General features: G+C 38.1%; 1 protein-coding gene across 1 annotated transcript in view; it reads right to left on the reverse strand.

The window, feature by feature from the left end:
* The window catches only part of ARHGAP35 (Rho GTPase activating protein 35), a 123,555-nt gene extending 109,764 nt beyond the window's left edge, over window positions 1–13,791 (reverse strand). Inside the window, 1 exon segment of the mRNA XM_031963823.1 lies at window positions 9,474–13,791. The gene's annotated coding sequence lies outside the window, so the exon portion shown is untranslated.
* Between the last annotated feature and the right edge of the window lie 8,606 nt (window positions 13,792–22,397).

Here is a 22,397-nt window from a genome sequence, read left to right on the forward strand (position 1 = left end):
GGTCACTCAAGAGAACCAGCAAATATGTGAAGGTATTCTGCACAGAGAACTAGCAACAGCTTCAGGCATCAGAAATCTTGGAAAGGGGCCAAATGGCCTGGACTTTCTCCCCAGCTGGGTCATTAAATATGTTACTGAAAGAAAAGGAGGAAGGAGGAGGAGGGGAGAAGGAGCACAACTTGTTAAAGAGTAAACTGAGACCTTGTGATCTTGACAAAGCACATCCTCTATCAGCTAACTTGCTGGACACAATAATGTTCTTCCAGCAGGCAGGTGAGTTTCTTGTGGCTGATGACAACCCAAAAGCTTTAGCATTTCATCAAGAGTGATAACAATCAGGTCCTAGACCTGAAATGGATGCTGAGACAGAGAAATCAGCCATAGCCAACAAGCCTATTAGAAACTGAAGCAGAATGAAAAACCATGATTGCCTAAAGCGGAGAGAACCAAGCACAGAAAACAAGATAACTGACATCAGGCTAAGATACAGTGTCATTTAAAGTAAACAGGGCCCTGCAGAGGTGACATGTTTCAGATGTAACAAAACAGTTCAACATTAAAAAGAGAGGAAGTGTAGTAGTGGGGAGAAACATCATGACCTCTAATGGTAAAGCTGTCAACTGTTCTAGCTATTCTGGAATGACATTTGAAACTATGCCTCCAAAGTCACTGTACCTTTGATCTAATGATCCACTACTAGGCCTCAAACTCAAAAGATATCAAAAAAAAAAAAAAAAAAAAAAAGGCTCACACGTACCAAATAATTACAGCACCTCTTTTTTTTTTTTTTAAATCAGTGGCAAAGAACTAGAAATTAAGAATATATCTATTAGATGGAGAAAAGCTAAACCGACTAGAAATATAATAGAATACTATTGGTGCTTTAAAACTTAAATGACAAAAAGAATGGTTCAGAGAAACCTGATATGAAAGACTTAAGAATTCTAAAAGACTTAAGTAAGACCAGTGACAAAGAAGGCTACCCATCATCTCCTACCAGGAAACACAAGATGCCAAATGTCCTATGTAAGGATTTGTTTTGGTGAACTATACATATTTGTGTTACAAGAGTTTGTTTTTCTTCCCCCACCCCAACCCCCAAAGAAGGCAATCAATTGGGAAGAAAAGAAGATAACTTAAAAATGAAAATAAAAAATAATGGCCTCAAGTCAGGAAACTTGGGCATTAATTTAAGCTCTGTCACTAAATGACCTTGGGTAAGTCAACAGTCAACAAAATACCCAATAGGGGGGGGGGGGAAGTACAGAGTTGAAACAAGAATTTGTACCTTCCCAGGCAAACTTACAGAAGGGATCACAGTCTATAAGGGTGATTAGACACAAACATAGATAACTATCAGAGAACATGATAACATATTACTTAAATGCACCAAAGATTCAATTGGATGAGATCCAATTGGATGTTTTCTTTAAGGCAAATAAGCTCAAATGCCAACCCCAGCTCCCACCCCAGAAGAGGCCTGATGAGATATGCCCTCCCTTCACTACAATTGCTTTGTGGTTAGTGCATATTTTGCATTTATTTCTCTGGCTACAAGCAGAGAAGAATCGCCCTGAGAATCAAAATGGCTTTTTGTCTTTGGTGAGCATTTGCGATGTGCTTTTAAAAGCGGACATGATGAGGACGGGGAGGAAGGTCAGTCTAGGCCCACTGCCAAGGATGCATATGGTATCAGGTAAGGAAGAGCCCTGAAGGCTTCTTTCAAAATTCTGGTTTCCTTTAGACCAGCTCTAACAGCACTTACCTCAGAAAATTTCTCCTGATCCCCCAAAGGGCATCTGTTAGTGTTACTAGGGAATAGAGAGGAGAGGATATATAAACAGACACTATAAAGAGAATTTCTTTCTTTCTCTTTTTTGGAGAATTTCTAAATGTCTTAAATTTCAATTTCCTTACCTAAAAAGAGACAGTATTTGCTATTAAAATACTCCTAAACCCTCTCCCAACTACATATCTGTGTGAAACTAGATTTTCTTCACATACTATCACAACAGAATCAAGATAGAAACAAACATGAAAATCTAAGCTATTAAGCCAGACATTAAAGAAATTCAAAGAAAAAAAAAATTCTAATTTTTTTCTTTTGGAAAATAGCTACTTTTCATTAAAAAAAAAAAACAATAATTATGTTAATATGAAGATTATTTTAAATAAATCAATAAATATTTTTAAATTTTATCAGTTTTACTTCTAATGCAGTAAATATTAATAGTGATAACCCACATAAGCAAAAGCTCTTGGGAGTTCTTAACAATTTTTAAGAAAATAAAGAAGTCCAGTTTGAGAACTGCTGAACTAAATGATCTTAAGAACTCTTCCAGCTCAGGTTTTGTGATTTTCAATAAGACTGATTTCAAGAAAGGTCCTAGGAAAACACTTTATGAAAGCAAAATGAGAGAAAATAAGGCTACTCTGAGATCATCAGAGTGTTTAAAAAAAAAAAAAAAGATTCAATTTATTTACAAACTCTATATACATCCAAATGTATAATAAGAAGCTTTGGGTTCAAATTACTTAGAACATCCTACCACATAGCAAGCCGAAATCTTTTTCTCCCCCTTTTTCAGGAGACATTCCTTGGTGCTCTCCAAGGTTATCTTGCTTCTAGGCTTTATGTCTTATATATACCTACATATATGGATATAGTCTAATCTATTACAATGTAAGCTTCTTGTCAGAAGGTCCAGCTTTTCCTTTGACTCTCCAACATGTAGTTATATTCTGGCTAAAAGAAGCTAAAGGAATACTCCTTGACTTACTGATGTGGTTCCCTTTTAGTTCTAATGTGTTATGTTTGGTGACTGTCCCCCCAACTAGATTTTTACTTCCTTGAAAAGAGATTTTTTTCTGTGTCTCTGAATTTTTCATAGTCCCAAATTCATAGGATATACTCATTAAATGCTGGCTGAGAAATGATTACTAACCCAAAACTTCAATAACCAATAAGACTGGACTGTGAAAACTAAATAGTTACCCTGCACTTTGTGGACCTAAGTGTTACATCTCCCAGAGAAGTAGTCTCAGTCTCTGAGATGGGACTCAACAGAACAGAGCTGGGACTTAGTTCATCTTCTTTTGCGACTTTATTTTATCATCTGAGAAAGAATCTTCCTTCCTTCCCATCTATCCTCATCCCTCCCTTTTCTGTCCTCCTTCTTCCCTTAGTGTACCTATTTCTAAAAGAACATTGGGAGAGAGTCTGTGTAAAGCTAATTCTAGCGAATTAAAAGTACCTTTCTTACTACTTAAAAACAACAATAAAGCATCTTTCAATTTGGGGGAAAATAAGGTAGTGGGTAATTCAACACTGCCATATGGGAGAGTGATGGAAAATTCCTACTTTTAAGAAAACCACAAAAGCCAGGCCTTAAAAATGCCTAGGACCTCTACTCTCATGTTCAAGGGAAGCACGGAGAGCTGAGTCAATCTGGAGAAGTTTCAAACTCTTGGCTCCGGAGAGTCTGTCTAAGTGCTCCTAACCAATTGCTGGGGCTATATCTGAATCTCAAATAAATTGGTGCATTACTTTAGGCCAAGATAAAGATAAGGCAAGACTCTGACGGAGGAAAAAGTACTGTGTACAAAAAAAAAAAAAAAAAAAAAAAAAATCCCTGCAGGGTTAACACCTATTAAGACCACACCTGTGCTCTCCTTCAGTTCCTAACCTAGTTCTACAAGAACAAAAGCACCTTCTGAAATGGAAACCTTTTCAGGAATGTAAAACCCAAAGGCCAAACAAAGACATCTGCTTCTCACAGAGATTTCAGGTCTGATTGATGCAACTGGGTCATCTGTTATTGTCTTTTTTTTGTATTCAGATCACAGAGTGACCGAGCTGAGAACATGAGAGATCATGCAATCAAATCATCTCATTTTCTGGACTGAGAAACTGAGGCCCAAAAAAGGGAAGAAACTTTCACAGAATAATCTCAATTAAGATTTAAAAAGATTCTCAGAAGCAATCTATTTCAACTCTTACCTAGGATACAAATTGGCTTGTGTAACAAACATCCCTGACAATAATCGGTCAAACTGCCAGAAAGCATGATCTGGGAGAGCAGTCAACTGGCTCCCTGAGAAATGATATAGTCTTTAGTGCTTGACACTTGGGCATTCCAGCCACCAGGTAGCCTTGCCCTCTGTGAAACTGTGCATCTAAGCTCACTATGTGAACATTCTCTGACTACCAAAATACTAAATTCAAACTGAACAAAAGTGCTCAGCAAATGACATCATCTGTGTAGCAGACCATCCCGTCATCCCAAATCATCAAAGAAGTCAGCAACTTTTTCAAAAATGAGAGCATGGAATACATTTAGCACTCAGAACAAACATAGATCTTTGGTGATTCATAAGTCACTTAAGTATGCTTTGGGGCTTTGGAATGTTGCTAATAGTAATTGCTTTCTGAAAAAAAAAAATCCTTCCTAAAAACTTTTAATTTGATGAACATTTTATTATAATTTTATTTATTAAATGAAGAGAGTGAACTTGGGTTTTCAAGATTATGCACATGAAGCAACCAAAATCTCACAGGACCTTCCCAAGCAAAGAATCTGGGATCCACACTAGTGCCTATGCCAGAAGAACAGTCTAGATTGATAGCTAGCTCTAAGCACTAGATCCGAGTCAGAAAGATTGGAGTTCAAATCTGATCTCATGCACTTCCTACTTGTGTGACCTTGGTTACTTCAGTTTCCTCAACAGTAAAATGGAAATAATTACAATACCTACTTCTAAGGTGATTGTCTCCCCAATTGTCATGAGGATCAAAAGAAAAAATATCTGTAAAATGCTACCACATCCAGGCACAAAGTAGGCCCTATATAACTGGTTATCCCCTTCCTCTTCCCTTTAGTTAAATTTAAAGAGGGTTAACATCAGAATATTGGCCACTGGCTAATAAAACTTTCTTTTTACTGCAATTCATGAAATAAATTGTGGAGATGTAGATTAAAAGAAAGCAACTCACTTTGCAAACCTTAATAGCTTACATAAGTCATTTCAAAATTTACAAAGATTTAAATTACCTGGGCATCTTTTTCCTTCCATTGTTGCCAGTCTGTCAAAGAAGGGTGACTGGAAACAATCTTAATTATACCATTTATCAATAATTAATAAAGAAATTCTGAACAACTGTGGAATAACCCAAAGGGCAATGTAGTTAGTTGTCTCATAAATGTGAACATTACAAATAATGATGTAAGACAAGCAATATAAAAGATACCATCAGAGAAAATCAGAAGAAAAGATGATACAGGAACATAGCAAGAAATAAAGGATGGAGAGCATGGGGTGCTCCCTCAGCCTTCACCTAGTATCAGGAGAATCCTTAGAAACCCCAACATTTTAGACTTAGAGGAGGACATAAACAAAGTCCCTTCCATAGGACAGGAAGATGTGAATGATGTGAATACCCCTTTCAATGAGGTCCCAGATCCTCTGGTGTATTACAAGGGTAAGTGATTCATTTGCTCTCCAGGATAGCATCCCATTCAAATTCTTACAACATCTTTTCAAGTTAGGCAGGACAGGCAGGGCTATCTCCATTTCACAGATGATAAAATCAAGATAGCATCTTAAATAATTCAGCCTTCAACATTTTTAATCCTTTTTAAAAAAAAAGAGTATGTACAAAAGTGAGTTTAAAAGTGTGATTTAGGAGAGCCAAGCTATGACTGGGATAGCCAAATCTTAAAAATTAAAGTATTTTAATCCCTCCTCCAGAGTTTTTAAATCATACTGCCTCTTGAAAGCACACTGACAACACTCAAGCTGATGGGTGCAGGCACATTTCACCCACAGCTAATAGTAAATGCTGTTACCAAATTCAGAGTAACTGAGACCAGCTTCATGAATACTCCTAATTATAGCTTACATGGATCTATTACTTTACAGTTAAAAAACAATTTCACATCTATCATTTCATTTAAGCCTTACAACAGCCCTGCAAGGTAGAGAAGACACTGATCATTCTCATTTTTCCGGATTAAGACCCTGTAGCCCAATAAAGTTAAGGACTTGCCAAAAGTTATAAAGCTAGTAAATAGCTAGTATGAATTCAGGTCTTCTAATCCCAAGTCCAGGGCTCAATCTATTATACCCAATATTGCTGTTCCCTCCCTTTTTTTCCCTCTGAATCTGTGATTTCAATTAATTCAGAGAATTCCCAGGAGGAAATGTCCTGTACCAATGCAGATTGTGGCTGTTCTGCAAGGGTTGCCCGGGCCCCTGAAAAGCCTTGTTATTATTGCCCCGGGCCCTGGGAGTGACCCCAGGTCTACTAGACTCCAAGATGGCTCTCAATCCACTCAACATACTTCCCCATGGAACTTGAGAAATCCCAATCAATACTTTTAGATGCAGAAGCAATAGACATGGCTCTGATATAGAACTGAAGCACATGGCTAGATAAACCAATGACTGAAAGAAGTCATTTTCCTGTTAGGCCTCTTTTCTTAATCTGTAACAGGAAGACTTTTGAGTAGACAAAATTATAAGACCTTTTCCAACTGCAGCTCCTATGACCCTGCAAACATCCTCCCTAAAACTAATGCCCTGTGAAAACCCCAAATGACACCTTCATTTCTGCTGGCTGTTTGATTCTGGCAGAGGGAGGAAGGGAGGCACATAAGGAAGTTTTCCTCATCCAGCCCCTGCAGAATGTTAACACAACAAAATCAATTCCATTTTAAAGTCCAAAAGAAAGAGGTAAACAGCTCCAAAGATCAATTAGAAATGGGAGTTTTACTTAAAAAGAGAAAGTAGTTCAGGACATCAAGTCACTCCCCAAGTCCTTTGGGTTTTGTGCTAATAAAACTGTAAATGACTGATCAGATCTGATAATTAAAGGGAACGCTGCCTTTGTCCCCAAGCTACTAAAATCTGTAAACAATCATTTCAGAGGCAGAGTACATCCTAAATTCATCCTTCCCTCTCCCCATTTTTGGAGTATGGAGACCAATTTCCCTCATACAGAACAAATGGATTCTCAATCTATGCTCAAAGTGACACAGTTGCAATGGAGATTCTTGAATCTCTACAAAGCAGCCACTACCATATACTCCTCCTGAGTATATCTAGAAAGAAGATTAAATGGATCCCTACACCCTCCAGGACCAAATATAAAATCCTCCGGGGGGCACTGAAAGTCTTTCATGATCTGACCCCTTTCCTTTCTTTCTCTTCTTACCCTTTATTGTTCTCAGTGGATTTTCTGCAGTCCAGCTCCCCTGCCTTACTAACAGAGTCCGCAAACATACATTTGCACTGCTCTCCCCTCACTCTCTTTGCCTTCAGGACTCAGCTCAGTCCAGCCTTCTACTGAAATCCTTCCTTGGCTTCACCTCCCCTCCTCAGCCCTACTGGGGACATATTCACACTGTATATATCCTGGATATAAACTGGCATCATGTTGTCTCCCTTGAGGACAGGGACCACATTTCTGCCTTTTTCGTATTCCCAGAACTTAGCCCAGTGCTTGGTGCATAGCCGGGAATTAATAAACATTTGCTGAGTAACTGACTGATAGCATTGTGAAAGAGAGCAGCTCTGTCTGTACATTCATAAAACCTTATTCTACCCTGCCATGTAACCCTGGCCATGTCCCTGACCTCAGGTCCATCTGTGAAGCAGGAGGAATGGATGGGATAATCTCTGAAAGCCCTATCGTCCCTCACAATCTGTGTTCCGTGTTCTAAGGAATTTTATAATTCTATGTTCTAAGAGCATCTCGTTATCTTTAACATGATCTATCTTCTCAGTGGTTCCTTTCAATGAGATCACCTTTTTTGTAAAATGCTATTCCTGATTAAAGACACCCCCCTTCTAAAACCCTCTGGATTTGGGAAGAGGAGGGAAGGTCCAGGCCTACACCATTGGGGATTTCTGCAGCCCTGAACACTTGGTCTTCAATGTCCCCGGACAGCTGATGGAGGTTTGTGCCATGTGTGATGGAGACAGGGCCTTGAGGGGTCACTCTCTCCTCCTCTGGGTCCAGTGGCAACATAGAGTCAGAGATGCCCCTGGGTGCACTGGGAGTCCTTGGCCTTTTGGAACTGAAGCATTTCCCAGATCGGTTTGTCTCAAATGCCATTCAGTGATTAGGACTAGGTAAGAAGTGGGGTTAGCCTCATAGTCAAAAAAACTAAAATCAGTCAGAGAGGGGAAGAACCTCAGGGTTTCTGGCCAAACAGGAAATAACTGCTATTTACTCTGAAACGTGCAGCCCAAACAATGACCAAATGAGGCTGGGGCTCCAACCAGTGGCTGGCCAATCAACAAGAGCCAGTGATCTGGTGTTGAGGCATGGTCCTTAAACCCCATGGTATTTGGGGATTTCCCAATCCACTGCTTCTTTCTGCTGTATCACATTTAGAAAACTAATCCCAAAATGAACTTCAGAAATATAGTTTAGCACTGGGTTCTGAGAGACCTCTGGCAAGACTCTTAACTGCTTCAATTTGCTTACAATGAGGTGTGCAAATAATTCACAAGACTGGATCATTTAGGAGGGCTGGCAGATGTGAAATGTGTCCAATCCGGGAAATTAAGCAAAAGTGAGGAACAACTAAGGCACGACTAGGTTTGTCCAAGACCCCACTATCTTCTGACTTCGAGGCCTGTGGTCCTTGTGTCTGCATTTGTTGTCTCATTACAATTAACATGGTCTCCCATTCTCAGATTACAATCTCCCTTATGGCATAGTGGAGAAAAGAGTGCCGAATTTGTACTCGGAGGATCTCTTTACTAAGATAACCCAGCTTCCAAATATAACTGGAGCAATTAAATCTCAAAGGTCAGAAATACTAAGATCTACCTACTGCCAGCCACTTCACTGACCTAAAGATGACAGTCCCTTCCCCTGCCTAACCTTTTGGTGCCTCATCAACAAAATGGGGACAGTGAAACTCTCTACTTGACAACTTTAGAAATCTCAAAGAGCCAGAGTGTGACTGGTCAGCCTTCCCTACAATCCTCCTCTCATGCTACCCCATTTCGGTACATGGAACCCAAGCCAGAGATGATCTGAGCACTGTCTCTGCTGATGGAACATCTTTCTTGGAAGGACAAAGACTGATAGGGCTAAATTCTGCAAGTCAGGGTTGCATCTGAATTGGTGAATGATCATGGATATCTTTAAAGTAATAAGTACTATTATTATATTTGTAAAATGCTTTATTATATAGTTTTCCAAGAACCTTCCCATATACAATCTACTCTGTCCCATTCCCCAACTCTGGCACAGGGTGGTAGGACTGTTCTCACCCCCATTTTACAGACCATGCAAATCTATCATAGACTCTCAGAACTGAACAGGACAGAAAGGGGTCACCTTAAATGAAATTTCTCTCTCAACACAGAAATAGATTCTCTCTACAGAATCCCTAGTGGGTAAATAACTCCATTAATTTAACAAATGGGGAAAATAAGGCAAGAGATGAATGACTCACCCCAGGCCACAGCTTATTAATGACTGAGCTGAGACTTTGTCCCAAAGTGTCCCCAACACCAGCCCAGCGCTCTTCTCACTGCAGGTCCTGCCACCAAAGCAAGCTCAATCATCAGCTAAGAAATAACCCCAAGATTCTGAGGCTCTTATCAGCACTTTACTCTTCCCAATTCATTTACAATTTGTGGCCAGATGATCTTGCGCTGAGACCTGGGAGAGCAAGAGCGTCACGAGTGGCACTTTGCACCAGGAAGCAAGGTCATGGCCTTGGCTTATCCACAAATGATTTCAAAGCTGGAAAAGGCCCTTGCAGCTGAGCTCAGGTGAAGAGACTCCCTCAGCATAATTCAGGTACCCCCAAATCAGAGCCAGGAGAGGGGCCCAGGATCTCTGATGGCAAAGGCAGCTCACTTTCTAAAACTCAAACTTGCCCTGCCATCCCTGCTACATGCCCACACCTTTTGCTCTTCCCCTGTTGCCTGACCCTGGTTTTCAAAGACCTGGCCAATGAGGTCCAAGAGCCTACCAAGCTGGAAAGGGTGGAGGATGGTCCAACTCCAGCCACAGCAGCTCAAGATCATATCCTGAGGGGTGAAAGGACCGCAGTCTACATAAACTGGGAGTGCCTGTATGCCCCCTTTAATAAGTTCTAGGTAAATAAATAATGACACATTTGTCTCTGTATGTAGATATTCTCTCAAGACTTTTAATTATCAGTTTCTGACCCAGGGCAGCACTACAAATGCTCTAATGACTTCACAGACAGCACTGGCACCTCCATTTAAAGAAGGAAGGGATCATGTCCCAGTTGTCCTGTCAAAAAGTGTCAGTGCCCGGCAGGATGTAAACTCCAGTCCTCTGACACACAAGAGAAGAGGCAGTGTGGTATAGGATGAAGAACAGGGGGTCTGGCAATCAAGGGACCTTGGCTCTAGCCCTGGCTCTGATATTCCTCCTGGGGCCCTGAGCACATCAGTCTGGAATAAAGCCTGTTTCCTCCAGGAGAATAATGATACCAACACTCCTCACCACAGCTGCTTGTGTGCCTGAAGTACTGGGTCAATGTCTGATTACTAGGAGTGGCCAAAAAGGAACTGGCCACTGCTCATCACCCACCTAAGGACTCCGCTCCTTTCTCTGGGAGCGGCCCTTTTTGTCCTCCGCATTGGAAAAATAAAATTAAGGCGCTAGAGCATGAGTCAGCCTCATCAGAAAGGGAAAGGAAGCTTGCTATCTAATGAAGATAACCATCTGAAAGGGCCGTTCCAATTAACCCAGAGTGATCATTTCTTTCTAGCTATGCTCAGCAAATAGACCAGTCCAAGGGTCTCGTACAGGTTGTTCACTCTCTGCTCATGTGATAAATATTTATTCTCTTCCAAAGATTTGGGGAAAATTTGCAATTCCCTTCAAAGGGAGAGGAAATATATACAATCTTCTGACAAGTTATAAACAGCACGAGGGCTGGAACAATAGCTTGCCTTTCTTTTTATCTTCTCCCAACACCTTGCTCATATTAAGCATTTAATGAACGCTTGCACTAAGTCATTTTTGGAGAGTTTTTCTATAATATAATAAGTTCTATAATAAAAGCAGTATGATACAAGGAATGAGCAGAAAATTGCTTTTAACGCTCTTGGCTTCCCATCCCATCTCTAAAATTTACTAGCTATTAGCTCTCTGAGCCTCTATTTCCTCTTTCGTAAAACACAGTGCAGGAAGCTACCTCCCTCTCAGAACAGCACTGTGATCAAAGCACTTTGCAAATAGTAAGAGTAATGCGTAAATATTTTCTGTTCTAATAATCTGATCCATCTTTAACATTCCACTTTTTATTTTTAAGCTGCTTTCTAATACTGAAAATTTGTTCTGTACCAAAAGTCCCCGACAGTTTGGACATTCTCTTTCCCAAGGCCCCTTCCTATTACTAATGTTTTATGATTTTATCTTTCTATATGTACATATTCATTAGCAACCAGCATATTTCTAAAAATTCAAGTAATTTTAAGCTAGACTATTCTAACTTGGATTTAGCTCCAAGTAACAACTCCATTACTTTGGCTTGACAATTTATCACATATATTTTTGTAAGGTATATTACTTTGATATATTTTGACTTTGATAAATATTAAAATTTCAATGAGTCATTCTAGGCCACGCTGGGCCTTGTTTTTACCCAAGAAATCGATTCTTCATGAGCCAAATTTGGTTCTATTTCAATGATAAATATATTTCTATCAAAGCAGGAAAAAGGCTCAAAAGTAAATGATTATTCTTGAAGATATCCTAATTCCTAAGCTAATTAAGACTCCACCATGTCATGAAAAAGAGCCATGTCCTCTTGAATACTAGTACTAGGTTTTTGGTCTATAACATACTTGGAATGCTCTCTCAGAAGTTCAAAAAGGCCTTGTGATAACAGGTATGTTAATCCAAAGTAATTAGACTTGATGAAGCTTTCTGAGAGTGTAGTCAGACCCCATGGCAGAAAGATTATTGTTGTAATTCTTAATGACTTAAATTCATTGATTAATTTCTTTAGTCACCTAGATAATAGGTGATTTCTTTCCTATAAATTTAAGAAATTGAAGTCATTCAAGAAATTCAAAATGTTTTCAGGATGGAGTAGTAGTGTGCGCAGTAGGATACTAGAAGACCACTGAACTGGGAGCCAGGAGCCCTGACCAGCTGTGTAAACCTGGATCAGTCACTTTCCTTTTTGGAATTTAGTCTATTTATAACCAAATGATAGCTAAGACTCACCAGAGTCATTTCTATAATTCTTGGAGGTATACACTTTGTGGTTAAGGACTGTCTTCTCTTTTGGAGGGAATACACCAAAAGGGTAGCTTTTTTCCTGCTGTAACCCTAAAATATTCTGTTTATTGATTCAATTTCCTGACCATAATATCTTCCCTTCTCCTCAGTAGACTACTGAGACCCTACCTGTCCTTCAAGCTCAAACTAAGCTCAAACATCACAACCCTCTCAGTGAAGCCTGCCATCCCCACTCACTTTGTCAAAAATAATACTTCCTTCTTCACATCTTGAATGACACTGTCTGTCCTTCTCATATGTACTTGGGTTCTATTTACAAGTACTGTTATTTGTGTACATATCATATACTCCTGATAGACTGAACTCCACATTCATCCTTTCTTCATCCCGGTGATAACCCCAGCCTCTTTTCCAGATAGCATCTACTCTGTATCATTCACAAATTCAACATCCACCATGTCCAGGGTGAGTTTTCTCCCAACCAACCTGAGTCTTCCTAGTTGCTTAAACTGATCCTCTTTTGGAATGGTCTCTAATCTCCTCCCTCATGTCTGTAAATAAAGTTGACTGTACCAAATTCATTCACTAGAACAGAATTCCATTATAGTTAAACAAGTAGAATTAGTCTTAGTCTTATTAGTCTAAGAACAAGAATCTTAGTCTTAGAAAGGAATCAGACCTACAATAAGTTACCTACCTTCTATTCTTATTGAATGAGATATTTAATACTTAGAACTTAAACTATATTCAAATTCAAGCAAATAGAAACCTAAGGTTGAGTTCTTACAGTCTAAACCTCAGCAACTCAATTCCCTCAATCCATGACAACCTTTAACTACTGCCTGTTGAAATCAGAATAAAACCAGTAATGACCACAGGATTCACAGAAAACCGAGTTCTCTTTCTGTTATCATTTTGCCGAGAACATTAGTAATGTAACCCATTGATTTATTCAGAGGATTTTAGCAATCCATCAACAAAATCTGTCAAGGAGAAAGTACTGAGAGGAGTCAGTAATGAGCTAATTAATACACATTGCTGAGACAAGAATTTAGAATTTATAAACATCAATACAAAGGCCAGAAGAATCCTCTCGTAATAAAAGGGGGTGGGAAGGTGAGATGGAAATAAAAATGACCAGCAGCTCACCTACAAATCTTTAACATGGCTAAATAAGCAAGGATTCAGAAGGAAAGCAATAAAATATACTGTACCCAAAGAACTTTCAGAAAAAGGAGAAATCCTCTAAGTAGTAAGGCTGCTAGGTAAAATTACCACCTCAGTGTACAATGTCTATTTATACCACACTATGTTATGTGATACACATAATGAGTAAGACCACTGGATCAAAAGTCAGAAGACCTGGATTTGAGTTCACTCACTTTAGTGATTAAGAGCAAACCTCTCTGAACCTCAGTGTATTCATCTGTAAAATACAGCTAACATCTGCAATCACTATTGCTTGGGAAAGACCTTTGTCACTCTTAGAGCTCCACAGAAATGAATATGTGGGCCTTCTAATTCATTTTTCATGTGTGCATTTTTTGTTTTTCCTTTTTGCAAGTCAATTGGCATTAAGTGACTTGCCCAGGGTCACACAGCTAGGAAGTGGTAAGTGTCTGAGGTCAAATTTTAACTCGGGACCTCCTGACTTCAGGGCTCTATCCACTGTGCCACCTAGCAGCCCCAGCAGTTTAGTTCAAAGTCTGACGGATCTGTAACCTGATAACACAATTGTAGATTCCTACAATACAACACTATTATCATACCCAGCATGTACCATACTTGAAAATGGCAGAAACTCTGACATCTTGCAACCTTTGAGATTCCTTGCGTGGAATTAATTAAATAATTAAATTAAATTAAATTGGAAAAATAAAATACTATTAAAATTTAAAAATAAAAAGAATGACTTCTAACAAATGTTCATCTATTTTCTATATATATTTCTATTGTGCAATTAGAAGGTTTTAGTTCCATTATGGTCCCTCACTACTTTCTGGTGACCCTTTCTGTGAAACTGAGTTTTTTCCAGCAACTTATTTCAGGATCCTCAAAGAATAATTTTACTTAGGAAGCTGATGTAGGAAAGATTCCTATCTTTGATTCCCAAACCCCTCTAGTTAATGTAATTACCCTTTGACTCACAAATCCTGGTCCTTTTGAATTCCAATAGAAGATCCGGACCTGTCCCAGCCCCACCCGGATCTGAGCCAACTTTGGGGCTACACCCAAAAGCCCCTCAAGCTAAATCTCCCATTATAAAAGGGAGACGCTGGGACCCCCTCCTCTTTGTAGAGATTCCAAACATGCTAGCCATGTGAAGACCCTCTGTCCACTGGACCCTCTGACCGGTGCCTTCCTTATCTCTACATTCGCCTATCTCCTTACTTCCAAACCCAATAATAAACCTCTTTTAGCAAACCCAATAATAAACCTCTTTTACCAATCTAGCTCTCAGGCCAATAAATGCCTTTATTGAGAACTCCCTCGACTACTAGACCTCATTTATTGCTGTATCCTTGTGCCGAATCCAGGGGGCAGGGGAGCTTTGCTTGACTTCCTGTACCCCAAACCTGCCACTAGACCTCAACTAAACCCTAATTTCTTTTAGGTACCCCAAGTCTAGACCTCAACAAAGCTATTCTTAATGCCTTCTTATGTAAGTTATTCAACCCTAATATAAGTTATTCATCCTGCAATTTGAATTTTTATCTCATTCTCTAATAACCAAAAGAAAAAGAGAACAGCCAATTAACCTTCTCATAACTACCTTTCTTAAAAGCTCAGAAGTGCTAAGAATGAGGACAAGATTAAAAACTTTTCTCCAGGAAAAGTAAGAAGTCATGATTCTTTCAATAAGGATTGCACAATAGAAAGAAGCTAAGAATAAAAAGCTTCTACTGGATTAAATTCCCAGTCATTTGTGACATCAAAGTAAAGGGTAGATGAACATTTGTTAAAAGTCATATTCTTTTTATTTTTAAATTTTAATAGTATTTTATTTTTCCAAGTATATGCAAAGATCATTTTAAACATTCACCTTTGAAAAACCTTGCGGTCCAAATCTTTCTCCCTTCCCTCCCACCCTACTCTCCCCATGATAGCAAGTAATCTGATATAGGTTAAATCAGAAACTTTATGAGCAAAATTACAGACCACTTTTCACACAAATTAAGTCTGATCTAACCAATTGGAAAAATATTAAATGCTCTTGGATAGGGCGAGCAAATATAATAAAGATGACAATATTACCTAAACTAATCTATTTATTTAGCGCTGTACCAATCAGACTCCCAAAAAACTATTTTAATGACCTAGAAAAAATAACAACAAAGTTCATATGGAAAAACAAAAGGTCAAGAATTTCAAGGGAATTAATGAAAAAAAAATCAAATGATGGTGGCTTAGCTGTACCAGATCTAAAATTATATTATAGAGCAGCAGTTACCAAAACTATTTGGTATTGGCTAAGGAATAGATTAGTTGATCAGTGGAATAGATTAGGTTCAAGGGATAAAACAGTCAACAAATATAGCAACCTAGTCTTTGACAAACCCAAAGATCCCAGCTTTTGGGATAAGAACTTACTGTTTGATAAAAATTGCTGGGAAAATTGGAAACTAATATGGCAGAAACTAGGCATTGATCCATACTTAACGCCGTACACCAAGATAAGGTCAAAATGGGTTCATGACCTAGGCATAAAGAATGAAATTATTAATAAATTAGAGGAACATAGGATAGTTTACCTCTCAGACCTGTGGAAGGGGAAGGTCTTTATGACCAAAGCAGAACTAGAGATCATTACTGATCACAAAATAGAAAATTTCGATTATACCAAACTGAAAAGTTTTTGTACAAACAAAACTAATGCAGACAAGATTAGAAGGGAAGCAATAAACTGGGAAAATATTTTTACAGTCAAAGGTTCTGATAAAGGCCTCATTTCCAAAATATATAGAGAATTAACTCTAATTTATAAAAAATCAAGCCATTCTCCAATTGAAAAATGGTCAAAGGATATGAACAGACAATTCTCAGATGAAGAAATTGAAACTATTTCTAGTCATATGAAAAGATGCTCCAAGTCATTATTAATCAGAGAAATGCAAATTAAGACAACTCTAAGATACCACTACACACCTGTCAGATTGGCTAAGATGACAGGAAAAAATAATGATGATTGTTGGAGGGGATGTGGGAAAACTGGGACATTGATGCATTGTTGGTGGAGTTGTGAACGAATCCAACCATTTTGGAGAGTAGTTTGGAACTATGCTCAAAAAGTTATCAAACTGTGCATACCCTTTGATCCAGCAGTGTTACTACTGGGATTATATCCCAAAGAGATTATAAAGAAGGGAAAGGGACCTGTATGTGCACGAATGTTTGTGGCAGCCCTTTTTGTAGTGGCTAGAAACTGGAAACTGAATGGATGTCCATCAGTTGGAGAATGGCTGAATAAATTGTGGTATATGAAAATTATGGAATATTACTGTTCTGTAAGAAATGACCAACAGGATGATTTCAGAAAGGCCTGGAGAGACTTACACGAACTGATGCTGAGTGAAATGAGCAGGACCAGGAGATCATTATATACTTCAACAACAATACTATATGATGACCAGTTCTGATGGACCTGGCCATCCTCAGCAACGAGATCAACCAAATCATTTCTAATGGAGCAGTAATGAACTGAACTAGCTATACCCAGAAAAAGAACTCTGGGAGATGACTAAAAACCATTACATTGAATTCCCAATCCCTATATTTATGCACACCTGCATTTTTGATTTCCTTCACAAGCTAATTGTACAATATTTCAGAGTCTGATTCTTTTTGTACAGCAAAATAACGTTTTGGTCATGTATACTTATTGTGTATCTAATTTATATTTTAATATATTTAACATCTACTGGTCATCCTGCCATCTAGGGGAGGGGGTGGGGGGGTAAGAGGTGAAAAATTGGAACAAGAGTTGGCAATTGTTAATGCTGTAAAGTTACCCATGTATATATCCTGTAAATTAAAGGCTATTAAATAAAAAAAAAAAAAATCTGATATAGGTTAAACATGTGCAATTCTTCTAAGCATATTTCCATTTGTCATGCTTCGCAAGAAAAATCAGATCAAAAGAGAAAAAACACAAGAAAGAAGAAAAACCTGCAAACAAACAACAGCAGCCAAGTCCATCACATAACCTTGTTGTTGCTATGTACAATGTTTTCTTGGTTCTGCTCACTTCACTTAGCATCAGTTAGTCCTTCCAGCTTTTCTGAAATCTGCCTGATCATCATTTCTTACAGAACAATAATATTCCATAACATTCATATACCATAACTTATTCAGCCATTTCCCAACTGATGGGCAATTTCCAGTTCTTTGCCACTATAGAAAAGGGATGCTACAAACATTGTTGCACATGTGGGTAAAGGTCATAAAATTTAGCACTAAAGAGGACCTTAAAGAGAAAAATCAGGCTCAAAGCAGACCATACAGAGGTCAAAAAGGGAAGACAGGACCTGAATCCAGGTGCTCCCGTGGAGAGTTATCTAGGACTAGATAATCACCATGGTCTTCCTTCTCAAAGAAATGTGATTTTATGATTGATAGAACATATTTGAGGAATCAATCCAGAGTTCATCACAAATCATTCAGCTGATTTACTATTCATTCAGTCCTTAAGGGAAACCACATAGCAGGACCTCAAAGGTTAGACTATTAAACTACACCAGCTACATTCCTTTGGGGAAGGAACAGAAGATCTAAATCTCCATAGGCTTACAGCAACCAGCTCCCCCACCCACAAGAGACAATGAGATTCCTATTTACTATTAGACTACAAGAAAGCAAAATGTTACACTTTCTTTTCTTCCTGGTTTGCTCAGGACCACTTTACTTCTCAGAATGGGTCTCTGCATCCCATCCAAACTGAACGTGCAGTGGCCAGCCCCTGCCCAATCCTAGTACTCATCAGCAAGGAAGCTTTGGGATGTTCCTTCTGTTTCCAAATGGATCCCTCCTTGGGCAGCCTGGCACCCAACCAATCTCACCCCCTAAGGAAACTGTTCTGGGCTTCGTCTTTACTGCATTTCACAACTCTGAGCTGAGTGATCCACAGCCACAGGAATTTGCCAGGATGGACCTACCTAGGTCCAAGGAAGGAAAGGAATTCCTAAATCCTACTAAGCTAAAGCTAGAGAATCCTAAAATCATCTTCATTTAACAACAAAAGAAAAACCAACTTACTGACAAAAGGACAAGTTGAGGGTTGACAAAAAGTGACCATTTTTTCTAATGATAATTGTAGATATTAGATACTTTGAAAAATGAATCTGATATAATCATTTTGGTAGGGCTTTAATGCTGCCACTGATTGAGTCTAGATGAATCTCTTTCACTTCCCTGAACTCCAGATCCCTCCAATTATAAAAGGGGATCCCAACAGCTAAGACCACTCCCCATCCCCACCTCACAGGTTGTTAGTAATCATTATCCTATTTCATAGAGCTTTGGATGAGGACTAAATGAGCAAAGTATTCAAAGACCTCTATCGCCTCAAGCTACTCAACTGCAATGGGGTTCCTGGCCTTGCAAAGATGTTTGGCTCAGCAGATTACACTGTCAGTATAGGGTTATGCTGCCAGCCTAACTCCATGTTCCTAGAAAAGTCTAAAACAAAGTGATATGACCCAAGTACATTCACAAATGAAACACAATTATAAAAAAAAATAAAGATATCATTAACATTAATAGGCATACTACTCATAAACCTATTCCTCCAATGCTGGGGGCAACTGTAAATTATCCTGAACATTCAAGTTTAATAGAAAAGTAAGTGGAACAAAATTATCCTACTATATGCACAAGTATAATCATATTGGCAATATTGGAAACTGGTTTCTAAGAGATATCAATATAAATAAGCACATGGGGTAGGGAATCAAGAACCTTGCATCTCAGTCACACAACTTTCAGGAACATTTCTTTCCAGCCCTGGATCTATTTCTCCAGCTGTAGAACTCCAAAATATATAGAGAATTGACTCTAATTTATAAAAAAAAAAAAAAAAAATCAAGCCATTTTCCAATTGATAAATGGTGAGAGGATATGAATAATTTTCGGATAAAGAAATTGAAACCATTTCTAATCATATGAAAAGGTGTTCCAAATCACTTTTGATCAGAGAAATGCAAATTAATTCAGCTCTGAGATACCACTACACACCTGTCAGATTGGCTAGAATGACAGGGAAAGATAATGCGGAATGTTGGAGGGGATGTGGGAAAACTGGGACACTGATGCATTGTTGGTGGAGTTGTGAACAGATTCAACCATTCTGGAGAGCAATTTGGAACTATGCTCAAAAAGTTAGCAAATTGTGCATACCCTCTGATCCACCAGTGTTACTACTGGGCTTATCTCCCAAAGAGATCTTAAAAGAGGAAAAGGGACCCACATGTGCAAGAATGTTTGTGGCAGCCCTTTTCATTAATGGCTAGAAACTGGAAATTGAAGGGATGCCCATCAATTGGAAAATGGCTGAATAAATTGTGGTATACGAATGTAATGGAATATTATTGTTCTGTAAGAAATGACCAGCAGGATGAATACAGAGAGGCTTGGAGAGACTTACATGAACTGATGCCAAGTGAAATGAGCAGAACCAGATCATTATACACTTCAACAACAATACTATATGATGATCAATTCTAACGGACGTGGCTCTCTTCAACAATGAGAGGATCCAAATCAGTTCTAATTGATCTATAATGAACAAAGCCAGCTACACCCACAGAAAGAACACTGGGGAATTAGTATGGACCACAACATAACAACATTTCCACTCTTTCTGTTATTGGTTGCTTGCATTTTTGTTTTTTTCCTCTCAGGTTATTTCTATCTTCTTTCAAAATCTGATCTTTCTTGTGTAACAAGATAAATACAATATATGCATACATATTTATACAGTTAAGATGTACTTTAACATATTTAGTATGTATCGGATTACCTGACATCTGGGGGAGGGGGTAGAGGGAAGGAGGGAAAAAGTTGCAACAAGTTTTTGCAAGGGTCAGGGTTGAAAAATTACCCATGCATATGTTTTGTATATAAAAAGCTATAATAAAAAAGAAAAAGAACTAGAGGCCTAGCAAAATATTCTCCAGACTTGCTTATAGCTTAAAGTTTGTGAAATGCCATGTTTCACCTCCATAACTGCTTGCACATCATGGATATTCAAACATTTGGTGACTAAGTGGATGTACAAGAGGAAAGAGAGGAAATGATCCAAATAAAGCACCCTACCATGAGCTAAAACTGACTACCCATAAGCCCTACAATGATTTGATGCTGCTTAAACAAAGAGGTCAGTCAGTGAAATAACATACTAAAACAAACAATACAGTGACATAGTGTTCAATAAACCTCAAGATCTCAGTTATTGAGAGGAGGATTACCAGGCAAAAACCGCCAGGAAAATGGATAGCTGTATGATAGGAATTAGGTTTAGACTAACACCTCACACCACACAACAAAATAACATCCAAATGGATAAATGCCCTACATAGGAAAGGTCAATCAGAAACAAATTACAGTAGAAAGGAAGAAATTATCTCAGGAATCTATGGATAGGGAAAGAATTCATGACTAAAATAGTGCTATAGGATCATACGAGACCAAAAAAAATCTTTTCTGATTACAGAAAAGTTTAAAGTTTTTGCACAAACAAATCTAGTATAATAAAAATTAGAAGGGAAATAGGTAATGGAGAGAAAATTTTTGCAACAACTTTCTTAAATAAAGGTCTTACATTCAAGATATAAAGAAGTGATTCAATTTTATGGGACTAACAGTCATTCCCTAAAGATAAATGGTCAAAGGACATAAACAGGAGTTTTCAAAGGAAGAAATTGAAGCTATAAACCAAAATATTTTTCAAAACAAAATTTAAAGTAACTGAACCGTCACCCCTATCAGATTAGAAGGTATGAAAAAAAGAAGAAAATGACTAATGTTGGAAGAATAGATACTGTGACTTGTTTGTCACTCTGGAAACTAATATAGAATAATTCCCAGAAAGTGAACCATGCATGCCCAGATATACCACTATTTAGGCCTATGCCTAAAAAGAATTAAAGAGGAGGAGCATCTATTTATACAAAAATATTGTAGCAGCTCTTTTTGTGGTAGCCTCAAATTAGAAACTTAAGGGGGTATGCTACTGAAGAATGACTAAATAAATTATGATATATGAATGTGATGGAATATCATTGTGCCATAAGAAATGTTGAAAAGGACAGCTTCAGAGGAAACTGGCAAGAAAACTGAAAGAAAGGAAAGGGAGCAGAACTAGAAGCACCATTTTAATTGAGAAAAACAACTTTGTAGGACTTTTAAATTCTGATCAAGGCAATAAGTCACAAGTCCAGAAGAATAAAGTTGAAACATACCACAAATGGTAAATTTAAAATGCAGGAAGAGATTTTTGGATAAGATTAAGGGAATTTGTTTTGCCAGGATATGCAGGTTTGTACTAAGGGCTGGATTTTTTGGATTAAAAAAAAAATTCTCCAACAAGAAGGGAGAATAATGGGGGAAAAGAAATTTTCAAAATGTCTATTAACTTTAAAAATCTGTGTTTTACGCATCTGAAAACATCAGGCTTACTTGCTACTTTAACAAATGTCTAGGCCTTTGTATATAGCAGTTAACTGCTTACAGGTCAAATATAGCTTCATAGACTCACTACAACATTCTGGACCTTTTGGGATTTCTCAAGAGACTTCAATTTTATTCTTTAACAAATGGGAAAATTTATTAGCCACATGACTAAAGAAACTCATCAATGAATTCAATTCATTAAGAATTTAATCACAAGAGTAGCACCTCTGCCAAGGGGGTCTAAGTACAATCTCAAAAAGCTGTATCAGGTCTTTATTACTTTGGATTAAAATATCTGTAATCACAAAACCTTTTAAAAGGACACTGAAAGAAATCACTTCCTTGAAGGGCAAGCAAATTATAAACCAAAACCCGAATTTCCAGGAAGCTAATAAAACTTCATATTAATTTATTACCTAGTTTAATGTGTACACAAATCAAATTGTTGCTAAACAAAGGGAGCTTCCTAATTATTGGTGGC

The sequence above is a fragment of the Sarcophilus harrisii genome, chromosome 3, assembly GCF_902635505.1.
Source record: "Sarcophilus harrisii chromosome 3, mSarHar1.11, whole genome shotgun sequence".
Classification (NCBI taxonomy): domain Eukaryota; kingdom Metazoa; phylum Chordata; class Mammalia; order Dasyuromorphia; family Dasyuridae; genus Sarcophilus; species Sarcophilus harrisii.